At 45.4% G+C, this 25,945-nt stretch overlaps 1 protein-coding gene across 1 annotated transcript in view; it reads left to right on the top strand.

The window, feature by feature from the left end:
* Window positions 1-14,031: 14,031 nt before the first annotated feature.
* Window positions 14,032-25,945, top strand: part of LOC115480252 (G-protein coupled receptor 4-like) — a 41,147-nt gene continuing 29,233 nt past the window's right edge. The window contains exon 1 of the mRNA XM_030218785.1: window positions 14,032-14,503. The gene's annotated coding sequence lies outside the window, so the exon portion shown is untranslated. The remainder of the gene's footprint in view (window positions 14,504-25,945) is intronic.

Here is a 25,945-nt window from a genome sequence, read left to right on the forward strand (position 1 = left end):
ACGATAGGGAATGCAAATGAGCTACTCGTTGTAGCTCACTTGCATTCTCTAGTCCTTCGGTACCTGAGTCGGAGAATCGGGACGTCCCTTTAGATTAGGCTCCTCTTCCTGGTCTCTTCAGCCAATCAAAGCGGGCTTAGCTGGCTGTTGTCAGCGAAACGCGCTCTGATTGGCTGAAGAGACCAGGAAGAGGAGCCTAATCTAAAGGGACGTCCCGATGCGAAACGCGCTCTGATTGGCTGAAGAGACCAGGAAGAGGAGCCTAATCTAAAGGGACGTCCCGATTCTCCGGCAACCAGGAAAATAGAAAAATTTCGCTGTGGAGGGGTAAGTGGCGCGGCGAAGACTCTCAAGAAGGGGAAAAAAAACACGAGCGCCGACAGAACAAAAAACTGCGAAAAAAAAAGACATCTCTCAGAAGCGCAGGGAGAGTACGTCCTTAAAGGACGCCCCTCACATGCGCTCCCTGCTTTTTTCTTTTTTACCTTTTTTGGGGGCCCTTTTCCTTTCCGATTCCCTCACAGGAGCCCTAACAAGAGGTCAGACATCTCGTTAGGGTTCCTACGGTAAGGGAATCGGAAAAACGGTAGTGCATCTGATTATAATGGGCTGCAACGGTACTGCAGCTGATTATAATAGCTTTTCAAACATTTGCATTCCGTTTTCGTTGCCTGCTACCGTGGCAGGGAAAATGCCCTTAGTGCATGCCCAGGGTGAACTACTTGCGTTTTAAACTGGCTGTGGGCTCGTTAGGTTTTGTGCATCTGGGCCTAAGTCTTAACTTGTCACCCGTTGCACAGTGCTGCGGTCCTCTGGGTTGCACAGTCTTGTCTTGCATCTGCTCTTTGAACTGTGCTGTGCCCTTTTCCTGTGCTATTTCTGAGGATCTCCTTATCTGGAAGCCATGCACCATTCAGAGGTACTGAAAGAGTGATTCTGAACCACATGAGCAGAATTAGGATGAGGAGTTGTCACAGTATATTGTTTTTTACAGTGGACCATAGAAACAAAAATTTGAATATAGACTGTCTAGAGGACATGAAGGCAAGGAGAATAGATCTGCGTAACCTGGCAGACAAATTTCCACTGCAGTTTCTTATAATCAAGACTGAATTTACATAGAGAGGGCAGAATTTGTTTCTCTTATTCCTGGATGTGCTGCAGACAAACAGGATCCTCTGTTAGGTTATTTAGTTGTGGTGAGAGAGGTTTATTACATTAGTATCATTTATCAATGCATGCTATTTTGTCTTACCTTTCTAAAGCTAGTTCCCCCCCACCCCCGTGAAAAAAACATTGTTCCACAAGATACCTCCATTAGGGGTGTCATATGAGCATAAAAATAGCCATACTTGGTCAGATCAATGGTCCATCTAGCCCAGTATCCTGTTTCAAACAGTGGCCAATCCAGGTCACCAGTACTTGGCAGAAACCCAGTTAGAAGCAAAATTCCATGCTACCAATCCCAGGGCAAGCAGTGGCTTCCCCCATGTCTCTTTCAATAGCAGACCATGGACTTTTCCTCCAGAAACTTATCCAAACCTTTTTTAAACCCAGAGTTCCAGAGATTATTCATTTGGGGGGGGGGGGGGGTCTTTTTACTAAGCCGTGGCAAAACATGCTTTGCAGTAGTGTGGGAGCGTGTTTTTGGCGCGCACCGTGCCAGTTTTTACCGCGTCTGGGGAAAAAGGACTTTTTTTCATGGGCTGGGAAAAGCACCTGAAGTAAAATTGAAACCAGTGCACGCTTATTTACAGTCTGAGCCCTTTACGCCACCGATTGAACTAGTGGTAAGGGTTCACATGCTACATGCGTGTTGATGGTCGGTGCGCAGCAACTGCCAATTAACGCCGGAAACACAGGTCGCGGTAGGAAATAAAAAAATAATTTATCCTGCCGGTATAGACGTGCCAAATCCAAAATTATTGCCAGGAGGGCACACTAGCCTGGTGGTAGTCTCATTTTTGTGCAAGCTGCACATGCGCAGAGCCTACCACACCTTTGTAAAGGGTCCACGAGTGAAAAAATATGTTAAACAGAATAGGCCCCAGCATCGACCCCTGAGGAACTCCACTGCTCACCTTTTTTCCTCCAAGCGGATTCCATTTACCACCACCCTCTGCCACCTGTCGGTCAACCAGTTTCTTATCCAGTTCACCACTTTCGGTCCTAAGTTCAACCCTTTCAGCTTATTCACAAGTCTTCTGTGGGGGACCGTATCAAAGGCTTTGCTGAAATCCAAGTAGATTACATCTAGTGCATGGCCTTTATCCATTTCTTTTGTCACACAGTCAAAGAAGTCAATGAGATTCGTTTGGCAGGATTTTCCTTTGGTAAAGCCATGTTGCCTCAGGTCCTGTAACCCGTCAGTTTCTATAAAGTTAACTATCCTTTCTTTCAGCAGCGACTCCATTATTTTTCCTACCACCTACGTGAGACTTACCGGTCTGTAGTTTCCCACTTCTTCCCTGTCTCCACTTTTGTGAAGAGGGACCACATCCGCTCGTCTCCAATCTCGTGGAACCTCTCCCGTCTCTAAAGATCTATTAAATAAATCTTTAAGAGATCCCGCCAGGACCTCCCTGAGTTCCCTCAGTATCCTTGGATGTATCCCATCTGGCCCCAAAGCTTTGTCCACCTTCAGATTCTCCAGCCGTTTATAAACTCTTTCTTCTGTAAACAGCGCAGTATCCACTCCATTCCCAGATATTCCATTGGCAGCCAACCACAGTCCTTTTCCAGGATTTTCCTCTGTGAATACTGAAGAGAAGTCGTGTAGCACATTCGCTTTATCCTCACTCGCCACATAACCATTCTCATTATCTTTCAGTCTCGCAATTCCATTCCTACCTTTTCTCCTTTCTCCAATATATCTAAAAAAGGTCTTTTCACCTCTCTTTACATCTTTAGCCATTTTTTTCTTCTGCTCGCGCTTTCGCTAGCCGTATTTCCCTCTTTGCTTCTTTGAGTTTAATCCGATAATCTTTTCTGTGATCCTCTCTTTGCGTTCTTTTGTATTTCTTGAACAAAGCCTCTTTTGCTCTTATTTTTTCAGCTACTTGGTTGGAGAACCATATAGGCTTCCTGTTTCTTTTGGTTTTGTTTACTTTCCTCACATAAAGATCAGTCGCCATATTTATAGCAGCCTTCAGCTTTGACCACTGATGTTCCACTTCTCCTTCGCCTTCCTACTTCAACAGCTCCTTTTTCAGGTATTCCCTCATTTTATCAAAATCAGTACGTCTGAAATCCAGTACTTTTAGTTTTGTGCGTCCATACTCCACCTTCGCCCTTATATCAAACCATATTGTGTGACGATCACTATTACATAGGTGGGCACCCACCCGTATATTAGAAACACTTCCTCCATTCGTGAGCACTAGATCCAGCATCGACCCTTCCCTCGTGGGTTCCGTCACCATTTGTCTGAGCAAGGCACTTTGACAGGCATCCACAATCTCCCTACTTCTTTCCGATTCCGCAGATGGTTCCAATCCACATCAGACAAGTTGAAATTTCCCAACAGTAGCACCTCCCCTTTCATACTAATCTTTTGAATATCTTCTATCAGATCCTTGTCTAGCTTCTCTGTTTGTGCTGGAGGTCTGTAGATAACCCCCATGTGGATACAGGTTCCATCTTCTCTTTCCAGGACGATCCATAAAGCTTCTTCCTTTCCCCAGGTGCCCCGCATTTCAGCCGCTCTGATATTGTCTCTCACATACAGCGCCACTCCTCCACCCCTTCGGCCCTCTCTATCCTTTCTAAAAAGATTATAGCCTGGTATAGTCACATCCCATTCATGGGAATCATTTAACCACGTCTCTGTAATAGCAACAGTATCCAAGTTTTCTTCAAACATCAGGGCTTGCAAGTCTTGAACCTTTTTACCTAGACTATGAGCATTTGTGTTCATTGCTTTCCATCCTCGTAGAGAGTTTAGGTGTTTTTCTGTATTTATATGACCTTTCCCTCTGCCATCAAGTTTATTTTGGGGGTGACTTTCTGAATTCCCTCGTTTCCTTTTGTCACCCCTGCCTTCTAGTTTAAATGTCTAGAAACATACTGTCTGAATTTCTTCCCAAGGATCCTTTTTCCTGTCACCGTGTCGACTTCGTGAGTCCTTGTGCCAGGCAGAGCACAGAGACGAGAACTTGAACCTGCGCTCTGCTGGGCAGCCAAGCAACCCCAAGGCTTCACCTGTGATGACCGCCGTTCTCCGAGGGTTTAGCCCCCAGGTGTGGGCAGCCAACAGGACTTCCGGATGCAGGCAGGGGTCAGAAGGCCGCAGGCAGAGAGAAACCGGGTATGGGCAGGAGTCAGGGACAGGCAGCAAGCAGAGAGTATCCAGGTTCAGGCAGTAGTCAGAGGCAGGCAGCATGCAGAGAGTATCTGGGTTCAGGTAGTAGTCAGAGACAGACAGCAGGCAGAGAGTATCCGGGTTCAGGCAGTGGTCAGAGGCAGGCAGCAAGCAGAGAGTATCTGGGTTTAAGCTGTAGTCAGCAACGAGGTAGTCAGCAACAAGGGTACTAGAGAAACACACCAAAGTGCAAAGCAAAACCTACCGAAGTAGAAGCCGAAGTACCGAGGCAGGGGAGCAGTGTCCTGAAATAGTGTGGATCATCACAGCTGAGAGGGATCAACTGGCAAGGAGCGCAGCCATAGGCAGGAAGGCTGAGGAGGAGGAGCTGAGAGTCTGCCAGCTGGGAAGAAGCGCTACCATAGGCAGGCGGGCTGAGGAGGTGGAGCTGAGACTGCCTGTGGGCAAGACCAATCCCCACAGAGCAGGGAAGCGGGACCATGGCCACAGAGAGTTCCCGGCACCATGCAGCAGAGCGCTGAATTCCCTCCAGCGGCAGATTGCCAAATTACCCCCAGCGGCGCACTGGCCACCTGGGAGCGGACGCCCCTGTGACGCTGGAGCACCAAGCCACACTGGGGGGAAGAAGCCACGGCGTCAGGACAGCAAGGCGTCCCTGCGCCGCTAGCAGGCCCGGAGGTAAGGGACGTGACACACCGAAAGATGTAGCCCATCATTACAGTACAGCCTGTTATTTTTCCACGTATTACCCCACACCCCTTTGTGACTAAAGCCTTCTTCTTCACACCAAGACTCAAGCCACTTATTGAACTCCACTGTTTTGCGTATTCTTCTCCCTTCCCCCACGTGGGAATTACTTCAGAAAAAGCCACAGTCCAAACCAAAGATTTCAGTCCCTCTCTAAGCTTCTGGAATGCTCTCTGTGCTGTAAATTTGCTATTGTTGGCCAGGTCATTTGTCCCCAGGTGAATTACAACATCAATATTCGAAGCCTCACTCTCTTCTCGGATCATTTTCAGAATTTGGTCGGTACATCTGATAGCTGAAGATCCTGGAAGGCATTTCACTAGGTTGGAACCCTTGAACTGTGTTCCTAAGTTAATGCCTCTGATAATGGAGTCTCTGAGCAGTAAGAGTTTTCTGCTTTTCACCAATCTGTCATTTGGGGGGGGGGGGGGGATGATTCTTGGGTTTTGCTACTTTCATAGCCTCTGGTTCCACCACAGTACTTCTTTTTTCAGCATCATAATGATGAGGTGCAGCAAAAGAATTTGACAGGGGCAAAGGTTGGGAAGGTAAGAGCTTCTGTGTCACAGATCTTAATCTACCTGAGCCTACTGTGACCCATCTATTCCTCTGATGTTGCATTCTCTGTGGCAGTGGTGGTGGTAAATTGCCAGGGAATTGAGTAATCCTGAATGCTTTTTTTAGTTGAAGCCAATGCTTTCTTGAGTTTGTTGATCTCATCTTTCAAAGCTGATAACTGGAGACAGATAGGACAAGCTCTAATACTCCAGATAGTTGGGCTATGTAATTAAAATAATACCAGGGCATAGCACTTGGCCATGTTCACATGATATTGCCAGAATGCAGAGCCACACAGATATTACAGAAAACTGATCAGGAGCAAAATGAGAGACTGAATATACAACTGGGGGGAGGGTATATTTTATCAGGCAGATATATAGTAAACTACAGGCAATTCAGACCCCACAGTCTCTCCAATTCCCATCTTGCCCGCACCCCTGCCCAAATAAAGATAAACAACAAAATGTCTTCCAGATTGAAAATAACACAGAAAAGTAACTGTTTCTAATTGTGGTTGTTGTTTGAACATACACTAAAAAAAAACAACAAAAAAAAACACAACCCTGTTTTCCCTGAAGCTTTATTAACAAAGCAGTACCCAAGCCAGCAGTTTGATGCTTTTTTTTTTTTTGGTGTAGTAACATTAATTTTTATTTAAGCTCAAAGATTCAAACAATAATACGAGCAAGTTTTCACAAAAACAGGGAAATATCATGATATTCAGTCTCTGAATATTTTCCCCAAACCAATCCCCCCCCCACCCCCCCCCCCAACAAGCACATGCAGTACAAATTGTTTTGGATATTACTAGCAAAACCAAAAACATGAACCACTGAACCAAAGAGGAAAAGAAGAAATAAGGTTAAGAGAGACGAATGACATAGAGGCCAAATGTTGCTGTAGCACGGACCAGCTTCTGGGATATTTTTCAACAGTATTCTTCCAAGTTGCTATAATCTTCTCCATCAGTACCACCAGTGCATTTTTTCTAGCAAAAAAGGTGCCAGTACTCAAATGCCAGACCACCCTTCGGGAGTGGGGTGATCACTGAGGGACCCACCCCACAATAGCCAGACCCCCTGCAACCAATCACAGAATCTATGACAAGGCAGAATTGGTGTGTAGAGCCTGAGCTCTTTCATGAAAACTTGGGATCCATGGGTCAACTTTAGCAGACAATGGAAAAACCGGTACTCAGTACCCCCAAGTACCCCCTCAAAAAAAGCCCTGAGTACCACATACTGCAATCTCTTGTACCACTCCCCTACTATTGGGGGAGAAACCGAATTCTATTCTTTTGCAATAGAGCATTTTGTCACTAGTAAACAGTTAGCTATCACTCTCTTTTGAGTAAACTGACACTAGTTATTAAGATTGTCCACCTGTTATGGGGCAAGCAAGGTTGTTGAGAATCTGCACTGAAATAGTTCACTGGGGAACAGCAAGATGAAGGCCCCCCTCGTCATCTCTGCTACTGTCAGGGCTCCTGCCCTTAAGCGAGGTTGCGTACTGATGAGGGCCGATGCAGAAAGGCTTGCGGTAGAACCTTGCATGAATGTCTGAGTGGCTTCTACCGCAAGCATATTATCATGTCATGCAAAAAGCTGATGAATCGCAAATTTTGTGCACGGAAAACTTACGGCTAATGGGAAGCAGTGTGTTGGGCACATGTGCACAAAATGTTTTGCAGTAAGTGTGGCTTCTTGTGTTCACATCCAAACAAAACTTGAAATGACTGGTCTTCTGCACTTGAAAGGGCTCATATTTAAGCAAGTGGAGTTGGATTCTAGACACCAAATAGATTCTGCAGGACTGTCTGACTGAACCGGCTGTCACATCGGGTACCCTGCTCAAGGCAGCCTTGCAAATCTCCTCTTTGGAGGCTGACCTCAAGTGGGCCAGTGACATAGCCATGGATCTAACATTATGAGCCTTGATATGATCCTCAAGAGTCAGTCCAGCTAGGACATAAGGGAAGGAGATGAAATCTGCTAGCCAATTGGAAATTGTGTGTTTGCCAATGGCTACTCTCATCCTGTTTGGGTTCAAAGAAACAAAAAGCTGAATGGACTTTCTATGGGCTTTAGTCTACTCCAGATAGAAGGCTAAGGCTTACTTGCAGTCTGAGATATGCAGTACACTTTTACCAGGATGGGCATGTGGTTTTGGGAAAAACACATCACCTTAGGAAGGAATTTAGGGTGCATGCAAAGAACATGCCTGGAACAGAACTAGAACTGGAACAGATCGATTATGATGAAACTTAGTGTAAGGTGGATCAGCTACTAGGGCCTGAAGCTCACCGACTCTGTGAGCTGAAGTGATCACCACCAAAAACACAACTTTACAGGTTAGATACTTCAGATTGCAGGAGTCAAGCGCTCAAAAGGAGCTTTCATCAGCTGGGTGAGAACAGCATTGAGATCCCATGACACAGTGGGAGGTTTGCTGAGGGCTTTGTCAACAGAAAACCTGTCATAAAACAAACTAGAGGCTGTACAGAAATGGGCTTACCTCCTACATGGAGATGGTAAGCACTAATTGCACTAAGATGAGCCCTTACAGAGTTGGTTTTCAAAGCAGGTATTCAAGCAGTTTTTGTGTAGGACAAGTAAGAGGATCTAGGTCCTTGTCTTCACACCAGACAGCAAACCTCTTCCACTTAAATGACTAACACCTCATAGTGGAGCCTGTCCTGGAAGCAAGCAAGATTCTTGAGACGTACTCAGGCATTCAAAGATGCAAACTCTACGCTCTCAACATCCAGGCTGTGAGGGCCAGGGACTGGAGGTTGGGATGCAGAAGGGATCCCTTGTTCTGAGTGATGAAGGTCAGAAAACACTACAATCTCCATGGTTCTTCAGAGGACAACTTCAGAAGAAGAGGAAACCAGATCTGTCTCAGCCAATAAGGGGTGATTAGGATCAAAGTTCCAAGTTTCCTAGTTTATTTAATATTTACTACCCCACCCTATGGAAGCTTTCAGGGTGGTTTACAATCTAATACAGTAAAAAGAAAGTAGAACATAACCAAGGACATGACACAATAAGGACAAAAGGGGTAGAACTACAATCATAATAGTAAAGTGGTTAGGGTAAAACAATAGGATGGCGGTGCAAAAATCTGACTAGTCCCGACTAACTGCTCATGAATAGGTAATATTATTGATAGGCATCAGCAAATAGGTAGGTTTTTAAATCAGCTTTAAAATTCGATAGAGAAGATTGTAATCTTAATGAACTGGGAAGAGCATTCACAGTCGGGGGCCTTGTACAGAAAAAATTGATTCCCTAATGTGTTCATGAACTAGCAAACGGTAACTGGGAACAATGAGTTTGTTCTGCTGTGCTGATATTAATGTTCTATTTGGACAATAAGGGATGAGGAGATGGAAGAGGTATGGTGGTTCATTGAAAGATAGGATAAGTAATACGGTGAGTCAGGGATAGCCAGTGTGTGTCTTTAAGATTGGATGTGATATGATCATATTTCTTAACCTTCTTGCTTGAGTTTCAGCAAAGTCTTCTCTATGAGAGGTATTGAAGGATATGCATAAAGAAGACATATCTCCCAATGTAGGAGAAAGCCATTTGATATTAGTCTACTTTATGTGTGACCTAAGCCTGGAACAGAACTAGAGGTTTTTGTTGTTGAGATGAGTGGCAAAAAGATCCATTGACGGAGTGCCCTACTTTTGGAAGATCTTTTGGGCTATGCCTATATTGAGAGAGCACTCGTGAGGTTGCATTACCTTGCTCAGTCTGTCCACTAGGCTGTTGTCCTTTCCTGATAAGTACATAGCCCATAGGACCACCCCATGAAGGAGGGCTTACTGCCACATCCCTATCACTTCCTGACACAAGGGGTAGGAGCCCTGCTTGTTCACTTAGTACATTACAACTTGATTGTCTGAGGGTAATTTGATTCTGTAACCAATCTCTGAAAGCTTTTAGAGCGTTCCAAATGGCCCTCACCTCAAGGAGATTGAAATGGAGATCTGTTTCCTAAGCAGACCATGTGTGTGAAGCCCATCGACATGACCTCCCCATCTTTGGTTATATGCGTCCGTTGTTAACACCTTCTGAGGAAGCAGAATTTGGAATGGTAGTCCCACAGTCAAATTTGACTGAATTGTCCACCAGAGAAGGCAGTGACTCAACTCTGAAGGACCTGGATGACATCTTCTAGATTCCCAGCTGCCTGAGACCACTGGGAAGCTAGAGTTCACTGGGCCTCTCTGAAATGGAGACAAGCCATGGGAGTGACATGCACTGAGTTGTGATCTGCTTGCTGCTTTGGACTTGCAAGGTGATTGCTACCAAAGCATTCACTCTCACTTGGGACAGAAAAGCCCAAGCTTGCACTGTATCAAGCAGAGCTCCTATGTACTCCAGTTGCTGTACTGGGAGTAGTTGGGACTTGGGGTAGTTTATGACAAACCCTAGTAGCTTCAGCACCCAAATAGTTCTCTGCATTGACTCTTGCGCCCCCTCCTGTGATGTGCTCTTGACCAGCCAATCATATAGGTAGGGAAACATGTAAACTCCCAGTCTGCTTAGCGACGCTTCAACTAGACATTTTGTGAATACCCTGGAAACTGACGTGAGGCCAAAAGGCAGAATGCAATAGTGGTAGTGGTATTTCCCTACTTGGAATCTGAGATACTTTCTGTGACTGGGAAGTATCGATATGTGGGCATAGGCGCCGACTCCGTGGGTGCTGTGGGTGCTCGAACACCCCCAATATTTCACCCACCAGAAGTTCCCTCCCTCCCTCCAAGTTCCAGGGTCATCGTCCCTCCCTCCGAGTTCCAAGATCGTCGTCCCTCCCTCCCTTCGAATTCCAGGCCCCTCCCTCTGAATTTTAAAAGTCATCTTGACTTACCTCGTCAGGGTTACAGCGGACGGCAGCAGCGGTAAAAAGCGTGCAGGCTCGGCCCTTAGTTCAGTTTTCCCTTCTCTCTCTCTCAGTTCTGGTCCTGCCCTCATTTCCTGTTTCTGCAAGGGCGGGACCAGAGCTGAGAGAGAGAGAAGGGAAAACTGAACTAAGGGCCGAGCCTGCACACTTTTTACCGCTGCTGCCGGCCGCCGTAACTCTGACGAGGTAAGTCAACATGACTTTTAAAATTCGGAGGGAGGGGGCCTGGAACTCGAAGGGAAGGAGGAAGGGAGGGACGATGACCCTGGAACTCGAAGGGAAGGAGGGAGGGAGAGAGGGATGGGGACCTGTGGAACTGGGAGGGAGGGACGGACCACCCTGTGGAATGGAGGGGGGACCCTGGAACTGGGAGGGAGGGAGGGGGGATGGAAAGGAGAGAGAGAAGAGAGGGAGGGGGCCTGGAACTGGGAAGGACTGAAACTGAGAGGGAGGGGGCCTGGAACTCGGAGGGAGGTGGAGGGGGGACGAGGGAGGGGGAATGCACCACCTGTAAAAAAAAAAAAAAATTCAGCACCCCCAATCATTTTGAAAAGTTGGCTCCTATGTGGGTATAAGCATCCTTCTAGTCCAGAGTGCACAGCCAATCTTTTTCCTGAATCATGGGAAGGAGGGTGCCCAGGGAAATCATCCTGAACTTTTCTTTGATCAGGAATTTGTTCAGGGCCCTTAGGTCTAGGATGGGATGGAATCTCCCCATTTTCTTGGGCACAAGGAGGTACTTGGGATAGAATCCATTCTCTTTTTCCCTTGGTGGCAACGGGTTTGACCGCATTGGCCTGTAGAATGGCAGACAGCTGAGATAAGATGCTGGTGGGCAATTTGGTGGTTGTTGACACCAATGAAGTGAGTAACTGAGATGGACTATTTGAATAACCCACTGGTTGGAGATTACAAGGTGCCACCTTTGATGGAAAAAAAACTAAGCCTCCCTCCTATTGGAAGGTCATCCAGAACAGTTACTTTGACTGCAGCTATGCTGTCCTGGAGCCAGTCAAAAGCTCATACCTTGCTTTGACTGTGGAGCCAGATGGGTTTCTGCAGGCGGGGTTGAAAAGGATAAGAACACTGGGGGGAGGCTTGATGCGCCGGGGAGGTGGGTGTCTGCACTGGGGTGAGGGGGGGCTTGATGTGCTGGGTAGGGGGTGTCATTGCGCCGGGGGGGGGGGGGTGTGTCATGCTGCACCCTGGGGGTACGGACGCCGCTGCACCCGGGGGGGGGGGGTGCGCAGCGGTGATCCACCCCAGGTGGCATCCGACCTAGGATTGCCACTGCATGTAGTTATAGAATACGGGGGGGGGGGGGGGCCCTTTTACTAAGCCATGTAAGTGTCTACATGCACCCAACGTGCACCGATTCCGAGTTACCGCCCAGCTACTACGTGGCTCGGGTGGTAATTTAATTTTTGACATGCGTCCAATACACGCATCAGAAAATATTTTATCTTCTGGTGCATAGGCGGGACAATGGAGGGTTAAGTGGCTTGCCCAAGGTACAAGGAGCTGTAATGGGTTGAAACCAGGCCCACTAACCATTAGGCTACTCCACCCCTGTGCCGAGGCCCCCTTTTACTACAGTGGGTAAAAGGGAAGTCTCTCTTTCCTGCAGGAAATGGCCGTGCAGCAAAAAAAAAGCACTTGCCATGCAGCCATTTTGGGGGGGACCCTTACCGCCACCCACTGAGGTGGCGGTAAGGGTTCCCGTGCTAAGTCAGCAGTAACCGGGCAGCACTGATTACCACCGGGTATCAGGGGCGTATCTGGAATCCGGCGGTAGGGGGGGCCAGAGCCAGAGAGGGGGGGCACATTTTTGCCTCCCCCCCCCCCCCGCCGCCGCCGCCGCCGCCGCCGCCGCCTCTCTCCACCCCCTCCCCGCCGTCAACCCTCCCCCGCTGCTTACTTTTGCTGGCGGGGTCCGACCCGCAATCTCCATATTTCGGCTTCCTCCGTGGCCATGTGCTTCCAGGAAGTAACGCTGCAGCGCTGATTCGTTGAATCTAGTTCGGCGTCTGACGTGTGGGACGTCAGACGCCGAACTAGATTCAACGAATCAGCGCTGCAGCGTTACTTCCTGGAAGCACATGGCCACGGAGGAAGCCGAAATATGGAGATTGCGGGTCGGACCCCGCCAGCAAAAGTAAGCAGCGGGGGAGGGTTGACGGCGGGGAGGGGGGCCAGGGCGAAATCTGCGGGGGCCCAGGCCCCTGTGGCCCCACGCAGATACGCCCCTGCCGGGTATACTCTGGCGCTACAAAAAAAATATATTTTTGTAGCGCCAGAGTATGAAACCCGCCTCAAGCATGTGCAGAGCAGCCACCCTTAGCGATTGGTTGCTCCGCGCTTGCTCAGCTGAACAACTTGCTTCCCTCCCCGTGAAGGAAATCGCGTACAAATGAGCAAGCAGTAAGCAGTTAATTTGCATGTGATTTCCTTCATACGTGCCCAGCTTTTTCAAAATCGGATTTGCGGTAACGGGATTAGTAAGGTAAGGGCAAATTACGGAGAATTTAGTACATCTAGGTCTAAAGGTATGTGCTCTTTTCTGTGCATCACTCGGAAAGTGCAGTGCATTTCTGGGAATGATCATTTTTAATACTAATCATTTGGTTGTAATACATTTCCATAGGATTCTCGTTGGCTGCTACCATGGACAGTGAAAACTACACAGCAGCCCTTTGAGCATTACTTCCGTGCATGCTAAACTGGCTAGCATCAGTCGGACGTTCCTAGCAGGTAAACTTTCTGCATCGGGCCCTTAGATATGTTTATTGGCATCATACTTTTAACATGTGTTGCTAAAGTAATACATTTAAGAAGAAGGTTAAAAAAAAGATTTAAAAAGTCACACGGTGATCATTCACAAAGTAACAGTAAATAAGATCACAATGTACAAGAATAACTCCCCGGTTCAGGTCTGCATTGTCCCTGTCAGGTCACATTTGTCGCCTGATAGTTGCGGTTCCCCACCCCCCACGAAATGGACCGTTCTGCTCATTCTTATGTTGGCAGTCTTTCATTTTCTTTCTGTTCGGAAAGGTACATCTCTTATCGGCTTTGCATTTTGCACAGCGCGATAGAAGATGGATTTGTTTCTATTTCTCCAGCATCCTATTGCATGCGGAGTCGGGTTCTTGTGCTTTCCAATTCAGTTTTGGCATTTTTATTACTATTATTATTATTTGAAAGGTGAGACGTGAAGTGTGCCCAAAATTCGGAAAGTAAATGTAAATGCAGCAGCCAATTAACCAGGTATGAAAAGGAGGAGGAGAAGAGCTCATCGTAAAATCACAACAGGTGAATCCTTTGGGACAGTGCTACTGAGCTCCGATTGTCCCCAGCACGTGGGTGTCTGGCACCTTAAAAGGTGCAGGCTGGCGGCGACTCGCTAAGCCCCGCCCACGGGAGGAGGGGTTTCGGATAAGCGCGTCAAGCGACTGCCTATTTTCATTGTTAAGAAGTCTGGAAAAGAGACCTGGGAAGATGAACAGGAGGTGATGTGAATCAGACCTGCCGCCGATGATTTCCTTGGACTTGTGTAGGTCAAGCATTCCTTGGGTTGCTCCTCCCTAAACCACAGGCTGCTCACAGCTGGAAAATCCAAAGTGTGAGTCAAGGAGCCCCTGTCCAGCAGAGATCGAGAAGCCTGGAGGAGGAGGATGGGCTCCGAGGCACTAACCTCTCATTATGCAAAAGACTTTGCTTAGCTGGGTGTGAATTAGCCCCCTTTAATGCCTCCCCTCCCCCTTCCTGCGACATCAGTAACGCTTGGGTAGAGTTCACTGCATGCAGCCACGTCTTCTGTGGTTCTTGGTTGGGGGCAAGAAATCCGAAGAAGAGAAAAAGAAAGAACGAGCTCAAAAGTTCTGCAAAGGGACGGGATTTCCACTCTTGCAAACCTCGGGCCGGGGAAGATCCTCTTCATTTTAGGACGTTGATCAGGTAAGGTGGGGGCCACGGCCACAGCCTGGATTCTTGGTCGTGCACTGGTGAATGGAAAGGTCTCTAAAATGGAGCAGTCGCTGGCGATCCTGGGTCTCCTTTGGGACATTTGTAGATTTTTCTCTAAGCCTCATGGTAGAGGTTTGTTTTTTTGGGGGGATGTCACAGTGTTAAGGTTGAGGATAGAGATGGAACTGGAAAGCGGACGACCTGGGACAAAAGATAGGAGTAGGAGGAATGGCTCGGGGGAATTTCAGAGATCTTAAACCTGGATTAAAGGAATGATCTGGCCCTGAAAGTGCAGGAGATCACAGCAAAAACAAGAATTTTTTTTTTTAAAGGAAGCCTTAAGCCAATTAATTTGTATGTCCCTATCCTTTAGCCCCCCCCCCCTTTCAGAATTGTGATAATTAAACTCAACAACCATGATCTTTACACAAATATCCTATAAAAATGCAGGTTAAAGTATGTGCTTATGGTTCCTTACTTGTGCAATCTATTGTTCTTCCCCCCCCCCCCCCCCCCACACACATACATACTCTCCAAAGCGGCAGCCCTAGGCAGTCACCTTGTCCCTAATAGTTGGGCCAGCCCTGAACAGAGCCTATGGTCCTACAAAAGATGCCAAAAACCTTTCAGCAGCCAAAACGCAAAGGAAGACCAATTTGCACTGCTGTTTTTTTTTTTTTTAATGAATATCCAAATGAAGGCATCAAATTCCTAAATATATGATAGTCACCAACACTTTTTTACAATTTCATAAATACCTAAAAACTTATCTTTTCAAGAAGTTTTTCAACTAAGTGAATTCAGACAGTTGTCAATCTTATCTTTGTAAATGTGATACTCATTATTTAATATGTATAACGAGCTTTACCTTTAAGAATGTAATACTAGCTTTGTGAATCTATAACATTATCATTTACTGTAAGCCACATTGAGCTGAAATTTAACTTTTTGGATAATGTGGACATAAGAACAAATTAATAAACAAAATAAATAAACGGAGCCAACCCGAAAAACAATGGTAACCCCTTAAAATGCACAGAAAACATACTTTATGCATGAAGAATAGGTATAGGGTATCTGTATTTAAAATACAGTATTGTTTATTAATGCGATATCACGGGGGTCTGTTGGATATGTCGGAAGGTCAGATAATCGAGATTGTACTGTACTAGTGATCCCAAATTTTGCTGAAGAGAATGTGGATCTCAAGAAGTAGAGTCAAACATGCAGTTCCTTTCCGGAGATGAGCTGTTTGGTTTCTGCCAGGAGTGAGGCTTATCTAATTTCAAGGTGTTCTGGCCCTGCTATTGTTAAGGATCCAAATTGGGGATGTCACTATTGCTTCTAAAAATACTCCCATATCTTTAAAACTATCCCATCTTGGTAGTGCAGAAATTAATGCTTTTATTTCATTTGCGTTTAACGGTACTCACACGACCATCGTGCCTGGCTTACTTCCAGGTTCTGGCAATCTTTGTATTGCATTTACCTTAAAAAAATTACCTACTGTTGTTCCTTTATTTTTACCTATGGCTTTATGAGAACCTGAGCCTGCATGTACTTCTGTGCCATTTTTCCCTATTTGTTTACTAGCTTCTAGTGAAGAGGGGGGAATTGTTAGCCTCTTTTCCAGAGAAAGTGGGTGCAAAAATCAAATGTATTTAAGTGGCTTGATGCTAGTGAGGAGGAGGGGGCTGGACCCTTGAACCCTGGACCCTGCAGAAAAATTAGATCACCTTCACCGTGGGACACCTGAAGCAATGATTAAAGTAGTTCAAGGAACTGGGGAGGGGTTTCGGATACGTAAGCAGGGAGAATGTCTGAGCAGAACACCTCTGCTTGGTTGATCTCTGAAAGGAAGAGAAATTATCATATAACACCAGTTTTGACTGACCAGTGTCAGCGAGAATAACTTTTAGGCTTTTGTGCATGGTATTTAAAGCTTTTTGTATGGGTGTTCCAGGGTATCTTTCTGCTGTGGTTGAAAGGTATGTTCCCATAAGACAATTACGCACTTCTCATCGTACCTTGCTGAAACTTCCTTCACAATCTCTGCTTAAATTATCTACCATTATGAATCACTACTACTACTACTACTATTACTTATCATTTCTAAAGCGCTACTAGACGTACGCAGCGCTGTACACTTGAACATGAAGGTTTTTTCTTATTTGTGGAATTCTCTGCCAGAGAAAATTAGAAGTATTGATAATTACCTGATACTTCGTAAGACCTTGAAGTTCCTTCGAGGAAACGTAGAGAGTGATATTCCGTGTTTCTTGTAAATTCTCTTGAGAAATTGTATAAGTGCGCTTACATTTAGATTTGTAATGTGCTGAGCAACAATCAGAAGTTGTTTCTGTAAATTTCCTTGGGCATTGTGTAAGTGAGACTTTCTTTTTGGAAAATCGTAGAGTGTGATGTTTTGTGTTTATGTAGCTTTTTTTGAGAGGAAATTGTATGTGTGACTTTTATGTGTTTAAAATGTTTTCAACATTAAGATGTCTCCCCCTCTCCCGGTGAGATAACACAGCACCCGCACTCATATGGCATAAATATTGTATAAAATAAACATGCTTGATCCTGATCTGTCTTTGCTATATACGGGACACAGACCGGAGTAGTCTGCCTGGCATTGGCCTTACATTCTCTAAGTACCACTCCTGCCCATCTTAACACATCAACAGCCATGAACCCATTCAAGTTTTATTTTGATACCGTCCTGTTTCTATTTAGGGATCCTTTTGTGTCTATCTCATGTATTTTGGATTGCATTACTGTTTTTGTCTCTGCACCACATCTGCCAGAAGCAGTGGTGATCCTAGGTCGGCTGCCACCCGGGGCGGATCGCCGCTGCGCACCCCCCCCCGGGTGCAGCGGAGTCCATCCCCCAAGGGTGTAGCACGACACCCCCGCAGCGCAATGACACCCCCTCCCCAGCGCATCAAGCCCCCCCCCCCGGCGCAATGACACCCCCCTCCCTGGCGCATCAAGCCCCCCCCCCCCGGCACAATGACACCCCCCCGGCGCATCAAGCCCCCCCCTCCCCGGTGCATTCTTGCCTGCTGGAGGATGCAGAGAGCAGCTGCGCGCCTGTCGGCTCCACTGGCTCCCTGCTCCCTCTGCCCCGGAACAGGAAGTAACCTGTTCCGGGGCAGAGGGAGCAGGGAACCAGCGGAGCCGACAGGCATGCGGCTGCTCTCTGCACCCTCCAGCAGCGTGCACCCGGAGTGGACTGCCCCCACCGCCCCACCTTTTCTACGCCACTGGCCAGAAGGTTATTCCAGGCATCTACCACCCTCTCTGGGAAAAAAGTATTTCCTGATGTTACTACTAAGTCTACCACCATGAACCTCAATTCGTGTTCTCTAGTTGTACTGCTTCACCATTTCTGGAAAAGATTTGGTTGTATCTTAATACCTTTCAAGTATTTAAACATTTGTATCATATCCCCCCCATCCCTCCTTTCCTCTACGCTATACATATTCAGTTCATCAAGTCTCTTCTCATACAGCTTTTGGCACAAGTCCCATACAATTTTAGTCACTTTCCTCTGAACCGCTTCAAATCTTTTTATGTCCTTAACCAGATGCGGCCTCCAAAACTGAACACAATACTCCATGTGGGGCCTCGCCAATGACTTGTACAGGTTCATTAACATCTCCTATATTCTGCTGGTTATGCCTCTCTCTTTGCAGCCTAGCATCCTTCTGGCTATGGCCACCGCCTTGTCACATTGCTGCCTTGAGATGCTCAGACACCATCATCCCAAGGTCTCTCACCCAGGTCCAGATGCACAAAATTTAACTGCTTTTTATACTGGTTGGAGCCAGTTAAGCAAGCATGGAGTTCAGCAAGACATGCACAAAGAGGATTTGCGGGCTCTTTTCCTGTCATAGTAGCAGCTAACAATAATTGTATGCAAAGTTATTATAATGAGCTAGTTACTATTCAGATGTGCATTGCAAGCGATGCACAGAAAGGACCGCCTACCTTAACGATGACATTTTTACGGGTGGTCAGGAGCTGTCAGTACTGCTGTTTCCATTCCATTACCTCAGAAACAGCAGCTTCGTATTGGCTGAGGAGAGCTGTGGCATCTCTAGCACCTGCCCCCCCCTCCCCCCACTTGCCAAGCAGCCCTTCGCTCTCTCCTTCACCTGGCTTCCCTTCCCTGTCAACACCAGCTCCACTGCTGCAGAGGGTCATTGGACAGGTCTGTTTTTATACATCTGCGTTGAATAAATTGTGGAGGAGTGGCCTAGTGGTTAGGGTGGTGGATTTTGGTCCTGGGGAACTGAGGAACTGAGTTTGATTCCCACTTCAGGCACAGGCAGCGCCTTGTGACTCTGGGCAAGTCACTTAACCCTCCATTGCCCCATGTAAGCTGCATTGAGCCTGCCATGAGTGGGAAAGCACGGGGTACAAATGTAATAAATAAATAAATTTTGTTCTTTTACTTATCACGTGGGTCTGCTCTTTTTTTTCTGCTGTTCTGGATCTTGCACACCACCTGCCTGTGTGTTTTTTTAGGAACATAAATAGCCCATTTACGTAGGGCAGTATTTCCCAAATTGGTCCTGGAGTGCCAGTCAGGTTTTCAAGGATATCCATAATGTACAGTGGGGGAAATAAGTATTTGATCCCTTGCTGATTTTGTAAGTTTGCCCACTGACAAAGACATGAGCAGCCCATAATTGAAGGGTAGGTTATTGGTAACAGTGAGAGATAGCACATCACAAATTAAATCCGGAAAATCACATTGTGGAAAGTATATGAATTTATTTGCATTCTGCAGAGGGAAATAAGTATTTGATCCCCCACCAACCAGTAAGAGATCTGGCCCCTACAGACCAGGTAGATGCTCCAAATCAACTCGTTACCTGCATGACAGACAGCTGTCGGCAATGGTCACCTGTATGAAAGACACCTGTCCACAGACTCAGTGAATCAGTCAGACTCTAACCTCTACAAAATGGCCAAGAGCAAGGAGCTGTCTAAGGATGTCAGGGACAAGATCATACACCTGCACAAGGCTGGAATGGGCTACAAAACCATCAGTAAGACGCTGGGCGAGAAGGAGACAACTGTTGGTGCCATAGTAAGAAAATGGAAGAAGTACAAAATGACTGTCAATCGACAAAGATCTGGGGCTCCACGCAAAATCTCACCTCGTGGGGTATCCTTGATCATGAGGAAGGTTAGAAATCAGCCTACAACTACAAGGGGGGAACTTGTCAATGATCTCAAGGCAGCTGGGACCACTGTCACCACGAAAACCATTGGTAACACATTACGACATAACGGATTGCAATCCTGCAGTGCCCGCAAGGTCCCCCTGCTCCGGAAGGCACATGTGATGGCCCGTCTGAAGTTTGCCAGTGAACACCTGGATGATGCCGAGAGTGATTGGGAGAAGGTGCTGTGGTCAGATGAGACAAAAATTGAGCTCTTTGGCATGAACTCAACTCGCCGTGTTTGGAGGAAGAGAAATGCTGCCTATGACCCAAAGAACACCGTCCCCACTGTCAAGCATGGAGGTGGAAATGTTATGTTTTGGGGGTGTTTCTCTGCTAAGGGCACAGGACTACTTCACCGCATCAATGGGAGAATGGATGGGGCCATGTACCGTACAATTCTGAGTGACAACCTCCTTCCCTCCGCCAGGGCCTTAAAAATGGGTCGTGGCTGGGTCTTCCAGCACGACAATGACCCAAAACATACAGCCAAGGCAACAAAGGAGTGGCTCAGGAAGAAGCACATTAGGGTCATGGAGTGGCCTAGCCAGTCACCAGACCTTAATCCCATTGAAAACTTATGGAGGGAGCTGAAGCTGCGAGTTGCCAAGCGACAGCCCAGAACTCTTAATGATTTAGAGATGCAAAGAGGAGTGGACCAAAATTCCTCCTGACATGTGTGCAAACCTCATCATCAACTACAGAAGACGTCTGACCGCTGTGCTTGCCAACAAGGGTTTTGCCACCAAGTATTAGGTCTTGTTTGCCAGAGGGATTAAATACTTATTTCCCTCTGCAGAATGCAAATAAATTCATATACTTTCCACAATGTGATTTTCCGGATTTAATTTGTGATGTGCTATCTCTCACTGTTACCAATAACCTACCCTTCAATTATGGGCTGCTCATGTCTTTGTCAGTGGGCAAACTTACAAAATCAGCAAGGGATCAAATACTTATTTCCCCCACTGTATATGCATATGCATGAAAGAGGTTTGCATATAATGGAGACAGTGTATGCAAATCAACTATGCATATCCATGCAGCTAGAAGTACACTCTGTGGGGTTTTTTTTAGTTTGTGTTAGAGCTGTGGTGTAAACTTTGATTTCAAACTCTGACTCCTCTCTTTTTCTACTGTCTGACGCCGACTCCTACAATGTATAGCAAATCTAAGAGAAATTTGATTAATTACAGAAACATAGGATATTGCTTTATGTACAAAATTAGGATTAATAGACCAAAAAATACATTTCTTTGAAGTTTGAAGAGAACCTGAACAAAAAAAAAAGTGCTGTCAAATGAAAATATGCAATATAATGTTGTAAGTGTTTATTTTGAAGCAAGAATTTTACCCACTCTGGCTTCAACTCCCCAGCTCTGCTTTGTGTGGCTGTCAGAATCTCTTGATTTGCTTTGCCTGAAGCTGCTGTTTGCTGCACTCAGACATTGCTACTGGCCTAGGCGACTGCCTAGTCATGCTTAATGGTTAAGCCAGTCCTGTATGCTCCCCAGTTCGGAGACACAAAAACAGTAAAGGTGGTCCAGAAAGGATGAACAACCAGTGATGCAAGTGTAATATTTTATTGGAGAAGGACCCGACTTGGCCAAGTTTCGACAATAGCCTTCATCAGGGGGTCTACACATGCATAACAGAATATTTTAAAAACTCGGTCTTTCACCAATAAAATATTACACTCGCATCATTGTTTTTTCCTCCTATTGGGCCTCCTTTACTTTATTTGTGTCTCTTGTTGTTCCTGCAGAGGTCCCTGTTTTTTTGCTCCCCATTCACTCAGCAAATAATATAGCGACAAGCTATGTGTAGAAGACCTGCGCTAACCTGGGAGAACATGCCAGACACGTGTGCACTACAGCAGACCCATGTTGTACACAAGAAAATTGTATTGACGCCCAGAGTTGCACATGTCTCTATGCATGTGCTGGAATGCAGTTCTGGACATACTGTTCATGCACAGGGTGGCATTCCATCATGTGTGCATTTGCAACTCTGGGTGCTGATGCACAACAAATCGAGCATGCCTTTGATGCAGCACACCTTCCTAGACAGCAACTTATCTTCAATGAAGCTAGAAAGAATTGAAGGTTCTTTGTGCTCACTTTGGAAATAGGCATAAAAAGAGGAACCAGTGGCTGGGATAATGCATTTTTCTTGTTGTACAGATTGCATAATTGTTTGTGTTGTGATGTGAAAATGTTTTCTGCTTTTTGACTGTGGTTCATTACATTACATTATTTACTTCAAGTCTGCATATATCTACATAAGAACATAAGTGTTTGCCATACTGGGACAGGCCCAGCATCCTGTTTCCGACTGTGGCCAATCCAGGTGGCAGGTACCTGGCAAGATCCCAAACAGTACAAAAACTTTATGCTGCTAGAAATAAGCAGTGGGTTTACCCTAAATCCGTCTTAATAATGGCTTGTGGGCTTTTCTTTTAGGAAGCTATCCAAAACCTTCTTTTTAAACCCCGCTAAGCTAACTGCCTTTACTATATTCTTTGGCAATGAATTCCAGAGTTTAATTTTACACATTGACTGAAGAAATATTTTCTCCGGTTTGTTTTAAATTTACAAATTTGTAGCTTCATTGCGTGCCCCCTAGTCCTAGTATTTTTGGAAAGAGTAAACAAGCAATTCACGTCTACCCATTCCACTCCACTCATTATTTTATAGACCTCTATCATATCTCCCCTCAGTCTTCTTTTTTCCAAGCTGAAGAGTCCTAGCTGCTTTAGCCTTTCCTCATAGAGAAGTCGTCCCATCCCCTTTATCATTTTTGTCACCCCTCTCTGTACCTTTTCTAATTCCACTATATCTTTTTTGAGATGCAGTGACCAGACTTGCACACAGTATTTGAGGTGCGGTCACACCATGGAGCGATACAAAGGCATTATAACGTCCTCATTTATTGTTTTCCATTCCTTTCCTAATAATACCTAACATTCTTTCTTAACCACCGCTGCCGCACACTGACCAGAGGGTTTCAACGTATCCTCAGCGACCAGGAAAGGGATCTAGTTGTTATCGCTGAGAACAACTAGATCCCTTTCCTGGTCGGGAACTCCTAATATGGAACCTTGCATCACGTAACTGTAGTTGGGTTCCTCTTTCCCACTTGCATCACTTTGCACCAACTCATATTAAACGTCATCTGCCATTTGGATGCCCAGTCTCAAAAGGTCCTCTTGTAATTTTTCACAGTCCTCTTGCGACATTACATTGGCCACCCTCCAATCTTCCAGTACCATGCTTGATTTTAAAGATAAATTACATATTACTAACAGTAGTTCTGCATGTTCATTTTTCAATACTATCAATACTCTGGGATGAATACCATCCGGTCCAGGTGATTTACTACTCTTCAGTTTGTCAAATTGTACCATTACATCTTCCAGGTTCATAGAGATTTCATTCAGTTTCTCTGACTCATCAGCTTTGAATACCATTTCTGGCACTGGTATCTCTCCCAAATCTTTGGTGAAGACTGAAGCAAAGAATTCATTTAATCTCTCCGCTATGGTTTTGTCTTCCCTGGGTGCTCCTTTTACCCCTCGGTCATCTAGCGGTTCAACTGATTCTTTTGCCGACTTCTTGCTTTTAATATACCTAAAAAAAAGTGTTTACTACCTGTTTTTAATATACCTAAAAAAGTTTTCACATACCTGTTTTTGCCTCCAGCGCAATCTTTTTTCAAAGTCCCTCTTTGCCTTCCTTATCAGCACCATTCCTTATGCTGTTTCTTAATATTTTTCAGTCGGATCCTTCTTCCATTTTCTGAATGATTTTCTTTTAGCTCTTAATAGCTTCCTTCACTTCACTTTTCAACCACGACGGCTGTCGTTTGGCTTTCCATCCTCTTTTTTTAATACATGGACTATAACTGGCCTGGGCTTCCAGGATGGTACATAAGTACATAAGTATTGCCATACTGGGAAAGACCAAAGGTCCATCAAACCCAGCATCCTGTTTCCAACAGTGGTCAATCCAGGTCACAAATACCTGGCAAGATCCCCAAAAAGTACAAAACATTTTATACTGCTTATCCCAGAAATAGTGAATTTTCCCCTAGTCCATTTAATAATGGTCTATGGACTTTTCCTTTAGGAAGCCGTCCAAACCTTTATTAAACTCCGCTAAGCTAACCGCCTTTACCACCTTCTCTGGCAACGAATTCCAGAGTTTAATTACACGTTGAGTGAAGAAATATTTTCTCCAATTCGTTTTAAATTTACTACATTGTAGCTTCATCGCGTACTCCCTAGTCCTAGTATTTTTGGAAAGCGTAAACAGACGCTTCACATCTACCCATTCAACTCCACTCATTATTTTATAGACCTCTATCATATCTCCCCTCAGCCGCCTTTTCTCCAAGCTGAAGAGCCCTAGCCGATTTAGCCTTTCCTCATAGGGAAGTTGTCCTATCCCCTTTATCATTTTCGTCACCCTTCTCTGCACGTTTTCTAATTCCACTATATCTTTTTTGAGATGCGACGACCAGAATTGAACACAATATTCGAGGTGCAGTCGCACCATGGAGCGATACAAAGGTATTATATCATCCTCATTTTTGTTGTCCATTCCTTTCCTAATAATACCTAACATTCTATTTGCTTCCTTAGCCGCAGCAGCACACTGAGCAGAAGGTTTCAACGAATCATCAGCGACGACGTCTAGATCCCTTTTTTGGTCCGGGACTCCTAACGTGGAGCCTTGCATGACGTAGCTATAATTCAGGTTCCTCTTTCCCACATGCATCACTTTACACTTGCTCACATTAAACGTCATCTGTCATTTAGACGCCCAGTCTAGTAAGGTCCTCTTGTAATTTTTCAGAATCCTCCTGTGATTTAACAACTTTGAATAACTTTGTGTCATCAGCAGATTTAATTACCTTACTAGTTACTATCTCTAGGTCATTTACAAATATGTTAAAATGCAGCGGTCCCAGCACAGAGCCCTGGGGAACCCCACTAAGTACCCTTCTCCATTGAGAATACTGACCATTTAACTCTACTCTCTGTTTTCTATCTTTTAACCAGTTTTTAATCCGCAATAGAATACTACCTCCTAACCCATGACTCTCCACTTTCCTGTGGAGTCTTTTATGAGGTACGTTGTCAAATGCCTTCTGAAAATCCAGATACACAATATCAACTGGCTCACCTTTGTCCACATATTTGTTCACCCCTTCAAAGAAATGTAGTAGATTGGTGAGGCAAGATTTCCCGTCACAAAATCCATGTTGACTTTGTCTCATTAATCCATGCTTTTGAATATGCTCTGTAATTTTGTTCTTAATAATAGTCTCTACCATTTTGCCCGGAACCGACATCAGACTCACCAGTCTATAATTTCCCAGATCTCCTCTGGAACCTTTTAAAAAAATCGGCGTTACATTGGCTACCCTCCAATCTTCCGGTACTACGCTCGATTTTAAGGATAAATTACATATTACTAACAATAGCTCTGCAAGCTCATTTTTCAGTTCTGTCAGTACTCTGGGATGAATACCATCCGGTCCAGGAGATTTGCTACTCTTCAGTTTGTAGAACTGCCCCATTACATCCTCCAGGTTTACAGAGAATTCATTAAGTTTCTCCGACTCGTCAGCTTTGAATACTATTTCTGGCACCGGTATCCCACCCAAATCTTCCTTGGTGAAGACCGAAGCAAAGAATTCATTTAATCTCTCCGCTACGGCTTTGTGTTCTCTGATCGCCCCTTTTACTCCTCGGTCATCTAGCGGTCCAACCGATTCTTTTGCCGGCTTCCTGATTTTAATATACGTAAAAAAAGTTTTTACTGTGTGTTTTTGCCGCCAACACAATCTATTTTTCAAAGTCCCTCTTAGCCTTCCTTATCAGCGCTTTGCATTTGACTTGACATTCCTTATGCTGTTTCTTATTATTTTCAGTCGGTACCTTCTTCCATTTTCTGAAGGATTTTCTTTTAGCTCTAATAGCTTCCTTCACCTCACATTTTAACCACGCTGGCTGTCGTTTGGTCTTCTCCTTTTTTAATGCGCAGAATATATTTGGCCTGGGCTTCCAGGATGGTGACCTGATGTAAATTTTTGACCCTCACAGCCGCTCCTCTAAGTTTTTTTTTTTTCACCATTCTTCTCATTTTATCAGTCTCCTTTTTTAAAGTTAAATGCTAACGTATTTGATTTC

Source organism: Microcaecilia unicolor, chromosome 11, assembly GCF_901765095.1.
Source record: "Microcaecilia unicolor chromosome 11, aMicUni1.1, whole genome shotgun sequence".
Classification (NCBI taxonomy): domain Eukaryota; kingdom Metazoa; phylum Chordata; class Amphibia; order Gymnophiona; family Siphonopidae; genus Microcaecilia; species Microcaecilia unicolor.